This window comes from Silene latifolia, unplaced genomic scaffold (assembly GCF_048544455.1).
Source record: "Silene latifolia isolate original U9 population unplaced genomic scaffold, ASM4854445v1 scaffold_213, whole genome shotgun sequence".
In the NCBI taxonomy this organism is placed as follows: domain Eukaryota; kingdom Viridiplantae; phylum Streptophyta; class Magnoliopsida; order Caryophyllales; family Caryophyllaceae; genus Silene; species Silene latifolia.
The window spans coordinates 225,398-242,073 of NW_027413169.1; positions in this window are offsets into that span (position 1 = coordinate 225,398).

Below are 16,676 nucleotides of genomic sequence, written 5' to 3' on the forward strand. Positions count from 1 at the left end.
ATACCTGATTGTAGCTTGATCTTTACATATGGAATAATTTTAAATGAGTTACATTCCAGGATCTTGGGATCATTTCCCCTTCTAGCGTTTGGAGCCTGTATGCTCGTTATCCAACAATTGAATCAATTAAGTAAGGGCCTTCTCATGTGGAAGCCAGTTTGCCTGCTGATTTTTCTTTTTTATTTGGGAATACTTTGCGTAGAACAAGGTCTCTTTCTTTAAAGACCTTGACCCTGACGTTTTTATTGTAAGTCCTGGCGACTGCTTGTTGATATGATGCCATCCTGATTTTGGCAGAGTCTCTTAATTCTTCTGTCAGGACCAAGTTGTCTTGCATCAGGCCTTTGTTTGCTTCAACGTTGTTCAGGCTGCATCTGGATGTTGGTACTCGTACTTCCGCAGGAATGATAGCTTCACAGCCATACACCAGGGAGTAAGGTGTTTGGCATGTTGCGTTTTTGAGTTGTCTCTGCCCCGCCCATAGTACTAATGGAAGTTCTTGACCCATCCGCCTCGTCTTCTTTTTTAGCTTCTTTTTAGGCGACTTATGACAACCTTATTGCTAGATTCAGCCTGGCCATTAGCTTTTGGATATCCAGGGGTTGATGTTACCAGGTTGATATTCCATTCTTGGCAAAATGCTTGGGTCCTTTTCCCCACGAATTGAGTTCCGTTATCGCATACTATTTCTGATAGGACTCCATATCTGCAAATGATGTTTGTCCTGATGAAGGATATTACTTCTTTCTCAGTACTTGCCTAAAAGAGTCAGCCTCAATCCATTTGGAGAAGTAATCAGTCATAGCTAACATGAATACTTTTTGTCCTGGAGCTATGGGCAGTTTTCCCACAATATCCATGCCCCACTTTATGAATGGCCAGGGCGCGGAAATTGAATGGAGGAGTTCAGATGGTTGATGTATGATTGGTGCATGAATTTAGCAGGCTTCGCATTTTGAAGAGTATTCCAGGCAATCAGCCCTCAATGTGGGCCAGTAGTAACCTGTCCTGAGAACTTTGCTTGCCAGGCTCTTTCCTCCTTTGTGGTTGCCACAGTGTCCATCGTGTATTTCTTGAAGTACTAGTTTGGCTTCGTCAGGCTCCAAACATCTCAGGTAGGGTCCAGCCTGCGATCTCTTGGACAGAGTGTTATTGATGATATCATAAGTTGAAGCTCATATTTTTTAAAGCCCTCGCCTCATGTCTGCCCTGAGGCAGTATTCCTTGGAGAAACCAGTCATAATAGGGTTTAGTTCAAGAGTTATTGTCCTGATTGACAGGACTGACTTGTTCAGGTTTGCTGATGGCTGGCTCTAATAAGTGCACAATTGGTATTTTATCGAAAACATTGGGGGTAAATTTCGAACCTAGGCTGGCTAGAGCGTCAGCCTGGGTATTCAGGTCTCTTGATATTTGATCTATGTCAAATAAAGCGAATTTAGCGGTAAGGTTTTTTGCATATTCTAAATACGAGATCATTTTTGCATCCTTAGCCGTATAAATTCCCTTTATTTGGTTAGCAATTAAGAGTGAATCAGTTTTTACCTTTAGGTTTTGAACACCGAGGTCTAGACATACCTTTAAGCCTGCTATTAGAGCTTCATATTCTGCTTCATTGTTGGTAGCTTTGAACTCACAGCTTATAGCCTGAGCTATCACGCCTCCCTGTGATGATTTAAGTACTAACCCTAACCCTGTCCCCCTGGCGTTGGATGCCCCATCTATGAATAGGGTCCATTCTTAGTCTGGGTTTTATTTTCTAGTTGGTTGACTTCTTTTATCGGTCTGGTTCCGGTTAGGGCTAAAGTCACCACAAAAACCGCTTAGGGCCGCGATTTGATCGCTGCCCTGGGTTCAAAGGAGATGTCGTATGTGCTAATCTGTACTGACCATTTGGTCATCCGGCCTGAAAGTTCAGGTTTACGCAGGACGGATTTTATGGCAGATTGGTCCTGACTATAATGGAGTGACTTTCAAAATAGGGTCGCAATTTAGTACATGACATAATTAAAGCTAAGACATATTTTTCAAGTAGTCCATACCTCAACTCAAAGCATCTAGCAGTGCTTTTACTTACATAGTAGATCGGATGTTCTGTCGACCGCCCTGTTCTTTCACCAGATCGGCGATCACGTGTCGTGTGATGATAGGTATATCGACAAAGGTTCTCCTTTTTCGGCTTAGCCGATAAGGGTGGAGATGATAAATATGATTTTAGATCCTGAAAAGCTGTCTCATGCTCATCATCATCCACCGGAATCATTTATTTTTTTCCGAGGAGGTTATAGAGTGTTTTGCATCTCTCGAGGATCTTGATATGAAACGGTTGGGGCAGACTACCCGCCTATCAATTTTTGGATATCCTTGACAGACTTGGGTGACTGTAATTCCAGGATAACCTTTATCTGTTCAGGGCTAGCTTCTATGCCTCTCTTTGTGACCATATATCCAAGGAATTTGCCTGCAGAGACTCCAAAGTGGCATTTTGCGTGGTTCACTTCATGTTATATTTTTCCAAAGTATCTCAAATGCTATTTCTAGATGTTTGAGATGATCTTCTCGCATTTTTGTATTTCACTACCATGTCGTCTATGTATACTTCCATGATGTCACCTATTTGGTCTTTAAACATCATGTTGACCAGCGCAGTACGTTGCCTCTGCATTCTTCAGGCCGAAAGGCATGGCAAAGTGTAATAAAAGATATGCCTCGATGTCCGAATGAATGCAAGATACTCTCTGGTCGCAGGGTGCATCTTTATTTGATTGAATCCACTGGAAGCATCCATGAATGTCAGCATTTCGTGGCCTTTCTTGTGGCGTCTACCATGGCATCAATATGAGGCGGGGGAATGGATCTTTAGGACAGGCTTTGTTCAGGTCAGTGTAGTCTACACAGACTCTCCACTTCCCATTCTTTTTCTGCACAACAACTATGTTAGCCAGCCACTCAGGGTACATTACTTCCCTGATCATCCCCATATCCAAGAGTTTCTCTACTTCCTCGTTTATTATGGTATTTCTTTCAGCTGCAAATTTGCGCCTTTTCTTTCAGACAGGCTTAAAAGATGGGTCAACATTGAGCTTATGAGTAATTATATCAGCGCTAATTCCAGTCATATCAAAATGTGACCAAGCAAACCAAGATGATTTATTTTTAAGGAATTTTACCAGTTCAGGCCTAACACTATCTGGTGCGTCAGATCCTATCAAAACATACCTGTCAGGGTACTCAGGGTCTAGGATTACCTAATCTGTTTCCATTCTGGGAGGTGCCACATAAGTGCTCCTGACAAGGTACTATAATTGCTATGCCAGGGACTTACCTGCCTTGGAAGGCTTCAAGGCTGCTGTGTAGCACTCCTGGGCTATCTTGTGATCTCCTTTGATTGTGGCTATGCCCCAGTCTGTTGGTATCTTGATGCACTGGTGATAGGTTGATGGTACGACCTTGACATTATGAATCTAGGGTCTGCCCAGGATAGCATTGTAGGATGACAGGCAGTCAAGGACTCCAAATTTCTCATAAGATGAGACTCCTTCCACGTAGGTTGGGAGGTGGATTTCTCCTAGAGTGCTCCTGGTTTCACCACTGAATCCTACTAGGACGCTTGATTTTTTTATGATTTGGTCCTCGTTGATCTTCATGGCTTTTAGTACGTCAAGCATAATCCTGGTTATGCTCCTGATTCTCTTTATCCTGGTTTGCGTTCCTGCCTTTTGTCTTGATCGGGTCTTTTAGGTATCCTGATTTTAGCAGGTAGGCCACTTCCTTCCTCAGGGTTAAACAATCATCCGTGGTGTGTCCAATATCCATGTGAAATTCGCACCATTTTGAATTGTCTCTTCTGGGATTTGGATTTTCTGACTTCCTGAGCCATCTGACAGTTGATCCCATGTTGTCAAGTCTCTGGATCAACCCTGCAATAACAACACTGAAGTTATGTTCGGAGATAGGTGGGTAAACTTTAATCTTACCTTGATACTCATGGGCCAGGTTCACTTCTGACTGATCTGGCCTGGAATATGGAGTAGGTCTATAGTTGTTTCCTTTGTTGCTTTTCCTACTGCTCCTTTCATGATCTTTTACTCTGCTGGGTGATCCAAGTTTATAGCTTTTATCTTCTTCCAGCCTGATGAAGGCAAGAGTCTTGGCCTGGACATCTTCGAAGGTGTGGCAGGGATACTTAATGAGTTCGCTGTATAAGTCACTATATGGTAGTAACCCCTGTCTGAATGCCTCTACTGCTGTTCAACCGCCACACCTGGGTATGGATACTTTCTCCTTGTTGAATCTTACAAGAAATGTCCTGAGAGTTTCATCAGGCTTCTGTATAACTCGTTAAAGATCACTGGATCGTTTCTCCAACTCCCTTCTACTCGGGAACTGCTGGTTGAAGCTGTTGACCAGGTTGGCAAAGGAATGGATGCTCCCAGTTGGCAGGTTGATGTACTATTGCAGAGCAGGGCCAGTCGGGGTCGTTCCAAATCCCTTGCACATACAAACTTGTCTAAACTCGCTGGGAATAGATGCAGCTAGCATTTTCTGCTTGTAAAGAGCCACGTGATTTTGTGGATCTGTGGTTCCATCATAGACCCTCACGGATGGAATTGTGAACTTTTTTGGTAGGTCTACTTTTGCTATTTCGTCTATGAAAGGCGAATCAGCATAGCTGTCAGGGGCAGCTTATTCCATGATGGCAGGTACTCCAGGTATCTTATCGAATTTTTCATTGAGTTTCTTGATCTCATGAACCACTGCCATCATGATGGCTGCTGCGGATTCATCAGGTTTCTCCTTATCATCTTTTGGTTCATCATCACCATCAACATTAATGGATTTAAGAATACTTGGGCTCCCAAAACTGGAAAAATCAATATTTTTAATGATTGATGAAAATGGGGTTCCTGATTGGAATCTAGAGCCTGCCCCTTGGGTCTTCTCTAATTTTTGATTTAGAGCCGACTCAGATTCTTTCAATTGCAGGATTTCTACTTCAGTTTGGGCTACTTTTTCTTTCAGGCTTTCCAACTCAGCGATTTTTTGGAGAGCTGCATTCAATTGTTCTTCAACGGTGGGTTCGGCCATTTTTGTAGGTTTTTTGAATTTTTGTAAGATAAGAAAAAAGGATTTAAAGAGCTAGATGCCCCACGGTGGGCGCCAATTGTTTTGTGTGGATTTTGCGCAAGGCGAAATCAGGTCAGGGTAGAGTTGTGTAAGGTTAACTTGCTCTAGATAGTTTGTTGGTCAGGTCGTCAGAGTGAAATAATAAGCTGTAAATGAAATAATAACAACAATAATAAGACAAGTAATTTTGTACGTAGAAAACCCTTGAATGGGAAAAAACCACGGGCACCAAGCCAGGAGAGGATTTCACTATGTAATTTGGGAGAATAATTATATGATTATAACAATGCTTATTTCTCTCTATGTATTGCGTATGCTTCTTCTTGCGTGTAAATGATATATCCCCAATATCTTCAAAGTATTCTTTATATAGGCTTCTTCCCTGAACGGCTGCTTGATATGGTATTAATTGCAGATTATTCTCCATTATTACCAGTAATAATTGCCAATTATTCCTCCCTTAATTACTGCATTTACTGCGAAATCTTTATACTTAATGCTGCGTATATAATTCCTTTATAACACGCGTATATGGTCTTATATCGTCCTGATATTTTGACCGTTGTCCTCTCCATGGCCTGGCGCCTATCTTCATGTGCCCTGATAGCCTGGCACCCTGACAGCCTGATAGTCAGGCTTAGATGAGATACTGATCAGGAAGGTCTGCGGATTTCCAGGCCTAACAGTAATAATGATTATTGGTAAGTTGATTACGCTAAGGCATGTGAAAAGACTTTTTTTTTAAATTGGTTTACGTGCACAAACCGCCACCATCCCGGTGAACAGTGTCGTTTAATCAATATGATGTCACCAAATTACATTAGTTTTACTGGATGACATGTGGAATGTAGTCAGTAAGCAGAGTAGCAAGTTGATTTTACTGTAGTATTTTTTTTGGCAAATAATATTATTAGTTGTTTAATTTTTGCATTATATTTCATTTGTTATGTTTGGCTCTAAACAGTAGTACATAATACCATCACGCTCTGATGTTCCGTTAACTTAGCAAGGCAGTCGTTGTTGTAAATTAGGATGCTACTCAGGTTTCACTTTTCAGCAAGATGTTTTCAAGTATTATATCATTAGTACATCATGTTTACAAGCATTCTGTGGACCTGGAGATAAGATACAATTTATGTCTAAATATGAAAAATAGAGATTTATGCGCACATTGCGTAGAATTGTCGTTATAATCAGCATTGTATGTGGTGTGCTAGTAGCAACCGTGCACATGTAAGGAGAGCGTAAATACACAGTTAATTAGCATTCAAGGTGCGTTTGAGCGACAACAATGTGCGTCACGTTAGCTGTTGTACATGCATGTTTATAGGTTTATATATTTGAACTCTTTCGCCGATTCACATTATGTTTTTGAATAAGCAGTGCTTATTTACTGCACCTAGTAAGATTGATCCATCAACATTTCTTCGCAATTATAAATAAATGAAACCTGAATAACTCCACCTTTAATATTTATTACTACAGATTGTAAATTAAATAATTATCTGAATTTTGATGGCCGATACATTATAAGTATTTGTTGTTCAAAGAGATATATTTATGGCGCTGTAGATGCATATATGATCATGTTCATCAAGGTTTTTCTCTGCTTTCTTCAATGCGTACGGGACCTTTTTAGATGTTGGGGCGCATACAAAGTGCTCTGAATCTCTCTTTGTAGCGACCCAAAGATATGGGCCATATTCTGGCTTGTAAAGTCCATAATAATCATCCCTTCCACGACCTATTGCCTCAAAGTGTTCAGCTAATTTGAACGCCAATTTGGCCACTGATTCGTCTGCACCGAATTCAACACACACAATACCATTGAAATGTATGGACTGTATAGAATTACCTATGGAGAACCCTTCAATGCTGTATCCATGGTTATTAAGGGTGTTAGAAAGCCTTTCTAGGTTGCGGGGAACGTATCTACCGTACTCCATTTTCCCGGGGACATTCGCCAGAATGCATGTATATGGGTATACAAACATGTTTGCCATTTGTAGTTTAATTCGGGAATTTAAATTTTCTCTAATTTTTGAAGTGGATTGACATGAATCACAACGAATGGTTCTTACTTTATATAGAGGTTGAAATTTGTAGGTTATGCAGTAGTGTCCGGTTAATTCAATGGTAGGTATTTAGACAGTCATTGAATTTTTCATTGGTTGTTGATAGGCATTTCTTCGGGAATGGATTGGCTCACCCTTTTTTTTATTGTGAATGACTAATTAATTGGAGGTTGGAATGGCATCTAGTTGTTTCAGTTAAATGGTTATGAATGCATACATTGAATCACTTTCTAAATGTAAAATTGTATTTTGTTTGGTATTCTTCGTTCAATGGCATCTATCTTTAGTGTACAGAGATTAACATAACCTATTAATGTAGTACAATTAAACGTTTTTGCATTGTATTCTGTGGTTGTCCCTTTTTTTAAAAAAACTTTTGCAGTAGCATATGAAGTGTAATCAACTTGGGCCGCGCACCTTTGATTTTTGGGTAATTCAAGTATTTTCACATCATGTATTGATTAATATTTAGGATGTTATATTGAACCGGAAGTTTCATTTAAGTATGTTGTTAATTTCATGGGTAATAGTTACCGCCTAACAAATAAACGCTGATAAAACTTGATAAATCTAGACTGTTACAATTCCGGATTTGAAAGGGTAACTGCCTGAACTTCAAATGTAGGCTGCGTATTATTTTTGCACATATTTAGTTGTACAATCCAGTTGTCTAAGCTAAGCAATATTGAAAGTGGACGTCACAGAAATTAGGTATTTTTTTTTCCAGTAGTAGCGGACCTGTTTTGATGCTCACCATCAAAAGCAGATAGGTTTGAAACTGGTTATCAGATTTCTAGACACTCAAAACATGTAAACATTTGTAAATCCAGGTTAGTTAAGTCAAACTATGCAGTTGTTCTAAAGGCACTGCTTAGATACATAACCATATTTAAAACGTGCGTAGTCGTCAATACATTGTAACCAAGGGCCAAACTTGGTCCTACTGCCTTTGGTAATCTATAGTTGCCTCGATCTATAGTAAACCATCGCATTTCAATATTCTTTCTAGATAACTGGAAAAGTGTCTGCAAAATGCCATATGGACTTGTCTTATGCATAAGTTTGAGCTTACAAAAGTTGTCCATAAGTTAACTGATCAACGTCGCTGGTTTAGAAAGTTTCGCTTGCTGAATCCTCTGAATAGCGTGCTGCATCATTTGCTACTTCCGGAATATTGGGACAAGCTGTTGCGAGTGGACCTTCATTTTGAAGTTCGGCAGCTTTGGTTGGTTCACCTAGCATTGAATTCATAATTCCACCGTCTGCTGATTCGTTGTCAACAAACTTGGACGTTGTTGGTATTCTTTTCTTCAGTTTAATTTCTTCCTTGTTTGGGGTCTTCAAGTGCTCAGGTTCAGCCATGTCTAGTGTGGTTATTTGAGCTGTTTCAATCTCCTTTGGTGCATCTTTGGCAGTTGTTCTTGTTGAATCCCCAACTTCATCTGCCTCAATAACCACTTGTTTAAGACTCCATTCTAAAATGTTGCTAATAGACAATGTGTTCTTGGGCCCAACCTCAATTACATACGTTGTTTCGTATATCAGCTTTCTGGCAGTTTGAAAAGCACCCGCGTCTTCTAGAATAAGTCATAAAACTGTTAAAAACCGTACTCCGTACTGGTGGAAAAGTCAGTATTTTGAGACTCAATATGTGATTTGATTCATTTGATTTGAAATACTCACCGAATGCTTGACTCTGAATAGATCTTTCGCTGTTAATTGGAATAATTTTTCAGCATGATTTGTGAATGTTGTGACTGTCATGTCATCAGTGTCGTCTGTAACTTCGCATGTGAATGTGACCCTGTTTGGAATGCGTTTATCTGAGTTAGTTTCTATCCTTATGTGCTTCACACTCATTGGCATCCTATCAAGGAATAAGGTGATACCTAGGGGTAGATACGCAACCCTCTCTGTTACAAAGGGGACAAGTATATACTGTTTCAGCTGGCATATCAGATCGTATACCACATTTTGAACAACCCAAGTATGCATTTAGGTTTTTGAAATCCGCCGACGGAACGGTCACATGCAACCAGTGGCGTTCCGCTTGAAGTGTGTGATGTGCCTGTTTTATTAAAGATATAAGTGCGGATCGTAAGGGTAGAAGATGTCTAGTATTGGCACGATGTTTGTATTTGCCCTAGCGATTTTATTAATTGTTAATGTTTAGGTCTAAGCATGCATTGTTTGCTAATGCGCAGGGACGTTGTTATGAGTTGGGGAAATTTAAATTTGCTAAAGACGAAAGTCATTAAACTGTACCCGTTTTGCTTGCAGACCAGCAACTGTGATTACATTGTTTTTGCTAGCCCGGTCCTTAGCTTGTATAAGTTGATGTCTCAGTTCAGCTAGCACACAACTGCACATCAGGGCCAGCTAAAAAATTGCATCTAGGCCCTCTTAAATTTATGTGCACAACAATTATAGGCAGGTGGGTATTGTAATGAAGTTGTACAAGTTTTGCAAAGCATCTACTTTTGGCCTAGCAGGTTCTTGAATTATCTATGATGGCATAGTTGTGGTCATAGAGAAACCTGTGAACAGTAACCATATTTGTTATTTAAATAGCAGGTTTTGCTGTGTTATCTAGCACAGACTACTGGGCAGAGCTATGTGCAGTATCTTTGTGGCTTGACACTTTCAAAGCAGTAAATGCAATAACATTGAACTTTTCTGCCTTTGAAAGAAGTGTTTTAGAAGCCGTGTCTGCAAGATCTTCCCAAGCAGAAATAGACAGCGGTTGTTGTGTGCTGTGTAAAAAATCAGCAGCCACATGCTTATGATTAGAATCAGCGGAAACATTGGCAATAATCATGCACGTAATATACCTTCCTTAAATAAGAATTGACCTGTGATCCATGAGTACAACCTCAGTGACTCCAATCTGATGCTTAGGGCCAACCTAAGCTTGCCGAGGTTTTTCATCAACAAAGAGCACAATGCCCAGCACATCTGTCAGCATCAGGGTGTGAAAGTTCGAAAGGAAAACATGCACTATACATCAGAGTTCAAGAAACGGCGCATCTAAGGGGAGAAGGGCCTACCAAATTTGTCTGCAGGATCTTCAGCACGGGGGATCTGGCCGATAGAATGGTAATCTGGTTCAACAGACCCTGATTCAGTTTCCACAGGCTAAATGATAGTGTTACGGCCAAAACCCATTTGATAACTCAGTTCGTTCCCAGATTTTTTCCACTTGTCATCCATAGGATTGATAGGTGCATTTGCAATTTCATATGTACTGTTGTAAACAAAAGCGTCCTTGAAGTTTCGAATTTGATCCCCAAACAATGCACCCCTCATTTTGAAATACGAAAACAATTTACCATGTTATTTAAATAAGAAAACATAGTGACTGGCTTAAACGTTGATATAGGTTAGAATGCTGTTTATTGTGTGTTTTTGTAATAAAATGTTAATTATCTACAGATATGTGCTTTCAAATTGAGGTAATCTCAAAATTTAATATGGTGATTGTCAAGTTATACAATTATGTATAATAGATGGTACTAGCAAATTTGCTTAGTATATTTGCCTTGTCATCGAGCAGTAGGAGACCTTGATAAGCCAATTTCCTCAACTAACCGAGTTGTGGTCTATTCTTTTCAATAACCTTGACCTTAACTTTGTAGTTCTGGCTTGAAGTTGTAAGCTCATTAAGAAACACTTTCTTAGCCTTCATTCCCTGACCGCATGAAAAATAATCTGTTTTATCAGTGTAGCCAAGAAAAGTATTTTATGACTAAAATAGTAAACATTGAAACTGCACAAATATCAGATTTGTTTGATATCTAGGTACTGTAAGATTGTGAAAGTTTAGGGACAAATACAGTGTGAACCTGGTTTGTTCTTTAGCTGCATTTTAAGACATTAAATACAGTCGTAGGACATATCAAGGCTCGCAGCTATTCAAGAAGTTGAATAATGGTAGCAAAACTGGGTGTACTTAATATAATTTCTCAGAAATCAGGTTACTACTACATTTCGCGAAGCATATCCCATTCTGGGTTGGAAATGTAAGATAGATACAACAGACCAGCCGCAGAATTCTTTTCAATCTTCTAAAGTGCAAATCTATTAAACTTATGTCATAATTAAATCAATACACCATAAATAATTATCAATAGGCAGTTAAAGTTAACAAGCTGCGTACCTTTGCCTTTTCTAGTCGTTAAATCAGTTGCCTTTGTTGGAGCCCATGTAGATGAGAATTGCTGCTAATTCTACTGTCAATACACTATAGTTGCCTAAGTTTGTAAACTGTTTTTTAGGCAGTAGTTTCTTAAAGGGTCCATTTAATAAAGTTGTTTTTTGTTTGTGATGTCAGGAATTTGAAAGTGACGTGCCCCTACCATAACTTTTCTATGAACCAATTTAGTTGGTTTGTAAGGATCCAAATGTTAGGTTCATATACCTATCATTAGACTCTTCTAATAGTCAACTAATTAACATATTAATATGAGTTCATTAGATCTAGTGCATGCATAACTAAATAAGAGATAAAAAAAAAAAACAATGTTACTTACATTGTTATATGGCTCGAAATAAGGGCACAAATAAGGTCACCTTCCTTATTTGTTCTTGAGCTTAAATGTAATGGATGATCCTCCTTAATCCCAAGTATTGAGATCCTCCTCTTGATTGCACCCAAAACAAATCTCTTAAACTAAAATATTAACTAACTAGATTAATATACTAGTATCCTTAAAATAATTCTAATAACATTCTTATTACTACACTAGTAATCTTATATTGTTATTAGAATTTTGGATGAACAATCTAATGTATTCTAAAACTAATTTTATAGAGAGTTGAGAGAGAAGGACAAGAATGCATGCATGAGAATATGGAGAAGTGAAAAAATGAGAACAAAAATCTCATCATAAAAGAAGGAAGGGCCGGGTGGTGTAAGGCTGTTGGACCATATAGATATATGATTAAGTTTTGATACTGACAAGTGTGTACTTAATTTTATATATACTCTTGCTCGTAATCGTTTGTTTAGTCTGTGTTAGATTGAATTAGGTTACAAGTTTAGCAAGTAATGTTATAGCATCCTTAGCTATAACATTGAAGATTTGTGAAGCATCATTCAATTAATGTTATAGCAGCTTGAGTTATAACATTGAAGATTCCTAAAGCGTCATAGTAAATATAACAAGTTTCAAGTATGATAATCACTCAAGCAAAAGGCTCGATCAAGTCTTTAACAAGCTCAAGATGAAGAGCTTATGATCAAGATAAAGAGAAGATTATACTCTGAAGATCTCCGGGAAGATTAGCTAGTTTAGGTCTTCATCTAGTAACGGTATCTTAAGAAGAAATATTGGGAAAGTAAAGTTATAGCTATTTGACCTATAACTTTACTTACCAAACTTAAAGTTATAGCTGTTTCTACGATAACTTTAAGTAGCGATTTTATGGAACGATTTTAATAGTTTTAAAATCATTTTCAAAAGATAAAAATTTTCAAATTTTATAATAGAGATGAAATATGGGTTGTTATAATGGTTAACTTGTATTTCTCTATTGGTTAGTAAAACGACTTATGGGTCGTCATGCTACCTAGGGTTTGCTAGTTTATTTAACCTAACCCTAATCCAAGTAGAAGGATTTTTCGTCTAGATGGACACGGGCATGGGGTTTCGGCCGTTGGCTTTGAACCGTTAGGTTTCACAAGTCCTCTAGTACAGGTAATCTATCTAATTAAATCTAGCTTATATTTTTATAAGATATTCTCATATCTTAAATATATACTTGATTTAATTTGTTTACTTATCTGAAAATCTTAAAGATATAGTTATGGAAAAAATAAGATATACTTTTATCTTATTTACTTAAACTAAATTATCTTGGATTAAATTAGGAAAGAGATAGAGATTTATTTCTTGCGAAATAAACCGCCTACCTCACGGCACTTCTAGGATTTCGTGCAAAACCCTATTCTTCTCCTCTATTATAAATACACATGATCATTCTTCATTTCAAATAAGCTTTTTGAAATATTAAAATCTCTTGCAAACAATTTTGAGTTTAATTTTAATCAGTTATTTTTATTGTTTTGCATTTGAAAATTCTTGCGAAAAGTCGTGTTCTTAAAATTGCTTATATTATTCTTAAGGTTACGGTACAAGATAATAGTGCTTCATATTATTTCTTACTCGTTCAATTGTGTGGACACTTAGAAGAACAATCAAGTGCTTTCTTAGTAACTTAAGATAGTCAAATCGAATATCTAGTGATATTCAAATTGAGTTATAGCTAGAGTTAGCTATACGAGTTGGGCTGATAATTTTGTAATCCGGGAAAAGGTACTAAAATTATTAATCGAGAATAGTGGCATATGCTTCGACATGTGAAGCTGAACCACTTCAAAATTGTGTGTCTTTGTAGTTTTCCTTTTCATTCATTTCATTACGTTCATAATCACCTAATTAATTAGTTAAAGTTTAATCAATAAACTTAAAGTAATTAATTACTTTGATATAAAATAAAAAGTGGGCATAAGTTTTTAAATACTCAATCCCCCCCCCCCCTCGAGTATTTCGGGTGTGATAGGCTCTTCAATTGGTATCAGAGCCTCGTGCTCTTGATTTCCTAAACCGCAAAGAGGCTAGATCCGTCTATCTTTTTATCTTTTTATTTTGTTTTTATTCCGCTGCCTTACACGTGTGAAATGGATTCAAAGTATCTTAAGTGTCCTACCTTTGATGGGAAGAATTATGGACTTTGGAAAAACATGATGACACACTACATAAAAGGACATGATTGGGAGTGCTGGACGATTATCAAGAATGGACCAAGCAAAATTTTGGTCGCATCTTCGGAAGGCACTACCTATGAGAAAAAGGAAGAAGACTATGTTGAGGCTGATTACAAGAAGGCTGAGAAAAACTCGAAAGCAATAAGCCTGTTACAAAACGGCATGACATCGACCGAATTCGATCGTTTTTCTTCTTGCACTTCGGCCAAGGAAATATGGGATGGTCTTGAGTTGGCCTATGAAGGAACATCGGCTGTTAAAAAATATCGTATTGACCTGCTGATTTAAAAATATGAACTTTTTAAAATGGAAAAGAATGAATCACTCGATAGCATGTCAGCACGATTTTCTACAATAGTCAATGAGCTTAAAAATATTGGTAAAACCTTTAACTCCGAGGATATTGCTAGAAAAATACTTAGGAGTCTAACCAAGAAATGGCTCCCCAAGGTCACAGTTATGGAAGAAGTCAGAGATCTTACTTCTCTACCTTATGCAGAACTTATTGGTGCTCTCATGGCTCATGAACTCGTCCTGGATGACGATGAGGCCGAGTCCAGTAATAGTAAGAGCATGGCTCTTTAAGCTTCTACTAAGGAAGAGGAAGATGTTGAAATAGAGGACAAAATGGTTTTATTTGCCAAACGATTTAATAAACGCATTTTCAGAAACAAGTAAGCAAAATCGTTCAACAACAACAACAAGTCCTATAATAAGAAAACTTCTGAGTCTAAGAATACGTTTGCTAACAGAGGATGCTTCAAGTGTGAAGAATCCAGTCATATGATTAAGGATTGTCCCACAAGGGAGAAAATTAAAGACAAAGCAAAACGTGAGAAGACCAAGAAGGAATTCAAGCAAGTGATGATGGCATCATGTTGGGGAGATCTCGACACTGAGGACGACGAAGCATCAGAAGAAGAAGAAGTTGCTAACCTATGTCTAAGAAATGTCAGTCTTGACCACTTTTCAGATAGTGATAAAGATAGCATGGACTCCTATTGCTACTTTTTAGGAGATTCCGATTCAGAAGAAGAAGAAGAAGAGGTAAGCTATCTTGAACTTAAGAAAAGTTTTAAGAAATTGCCTAAGAATGCTGTAATTGAATATTTTGAGCAATCTCTTGATAAGTGTCACGAACAAGAGATGGAATTGAAAGACTTGAAAGAACAAATTCTCGATATTGCTGAAGAGAATCATCTCCTTAAAGCAAAGACCAAAAAGCTCAAATCTAAAGTTACAGCTAATATGGCTACAACTTCAGATACGACAAATGCTGAGAAGAAGGCTCTTGAGTCTAAATTTATCGCTAATGAAGCTATAACTTCATACCTAAAACTCAACATTAAGCATCTTCAAGCCAAAGTTACATCTAGTGAAGCTATAACATTGGAGTTGAGGAAAGTCAAAGAGCTTCTTGAGTCAAAGGCTACGGCTAGAGAAGCCGTGATCTCAAATCAAAAGAAGGAAATTGAATCTCTAACTCAGCAATTAAAGGAATCTAAAACCGTTCTATTAAATACTAAAAGAACGCATACTGAGACGATACGAGTTCTCAATAACAGATTCCAGAACTTTCGTGACAATTATGAAGAGACTCATCCTCCCAAGGTCATAGAGTCAAACCATTCTAAATGCAACAAAGAAATAGAGTTCTTAAAAGAATTACTCTTGCATGCTAGAAAGGTTCACGATAAATGGGAAGGTAGCACACGTGTTCTAAATTTCCTAACTGAGCAATCAGATAATAACATGAAAATGGGATTAGGGCATGAGTGCTATGGTCGTAGAGATCACTCTAAATGCAAATCCACCCCTTCCGAACGAGATTTCAGAAGGAGAAAATATACAAATTTACCAGAATATTAGATTTACAATTACTGTGGTCATACTGGACATATCCAAGAAAATTGTGTCAAATATGCTCAGGATTTAAGAAAAGGAATCAACTTTGTTAAAGCATCTGACACTGTTTTCGAGGAAAGTAATTGTACCCCATCTGAACCAAGTACCAATGAAGAATGCAACAATGATCATCGTTGGTTCTATGATATGAGATTTGATTTCAAGAAGGCTACCAAATCAAAACAAACACCTAAACCTAAAGAGCCCTTCAAAACCAAAGCTCTCCCAAAACCGCCTGAAAGACCACGTCGTGAGGAATCCAGAACTCAACCCAAGATGATTCCCAGACAAACTCATTCACCTACAAAACATAAAGTTACTAAAAGGTTTTGGGTTAGAAAGGATATGGTCTTTAGGGTGACTAACGTCAAAGGACCCAACTTAGCTTGGGTACCTAAAAACTGTCTCTAATCATTTTTGCAGGGTGTAGTGAAAAAAAATAACTTATGGTACCTTGATAGTGGATGTTCAAGGCACATGACTGGAGATGTAAATTTATTTCTTTCACTTGAGCCCTTCGATGGAGGTAAGGCCACATTTGGCGATAACAAGAAGGGTAAGATCATCGGCGTTGGTAAAGTTGGAATATCTTCTTCTCATGCTATTAGTGATGTTTATCTTGTTAGTGGTCTTAAACACAATTTACTGAGTATCTCTCAATTATGCGACAAAGGAAATAAAGTTGTCTTTCATTCAGATACTTGTCGAATAATAATTGAAGGAACAAGTAGTGTTGTGCTTGAGGGACATTGTAGAAGGAATGTCTATATGATTGATTTAAATAATATTCCTACTAATTCATT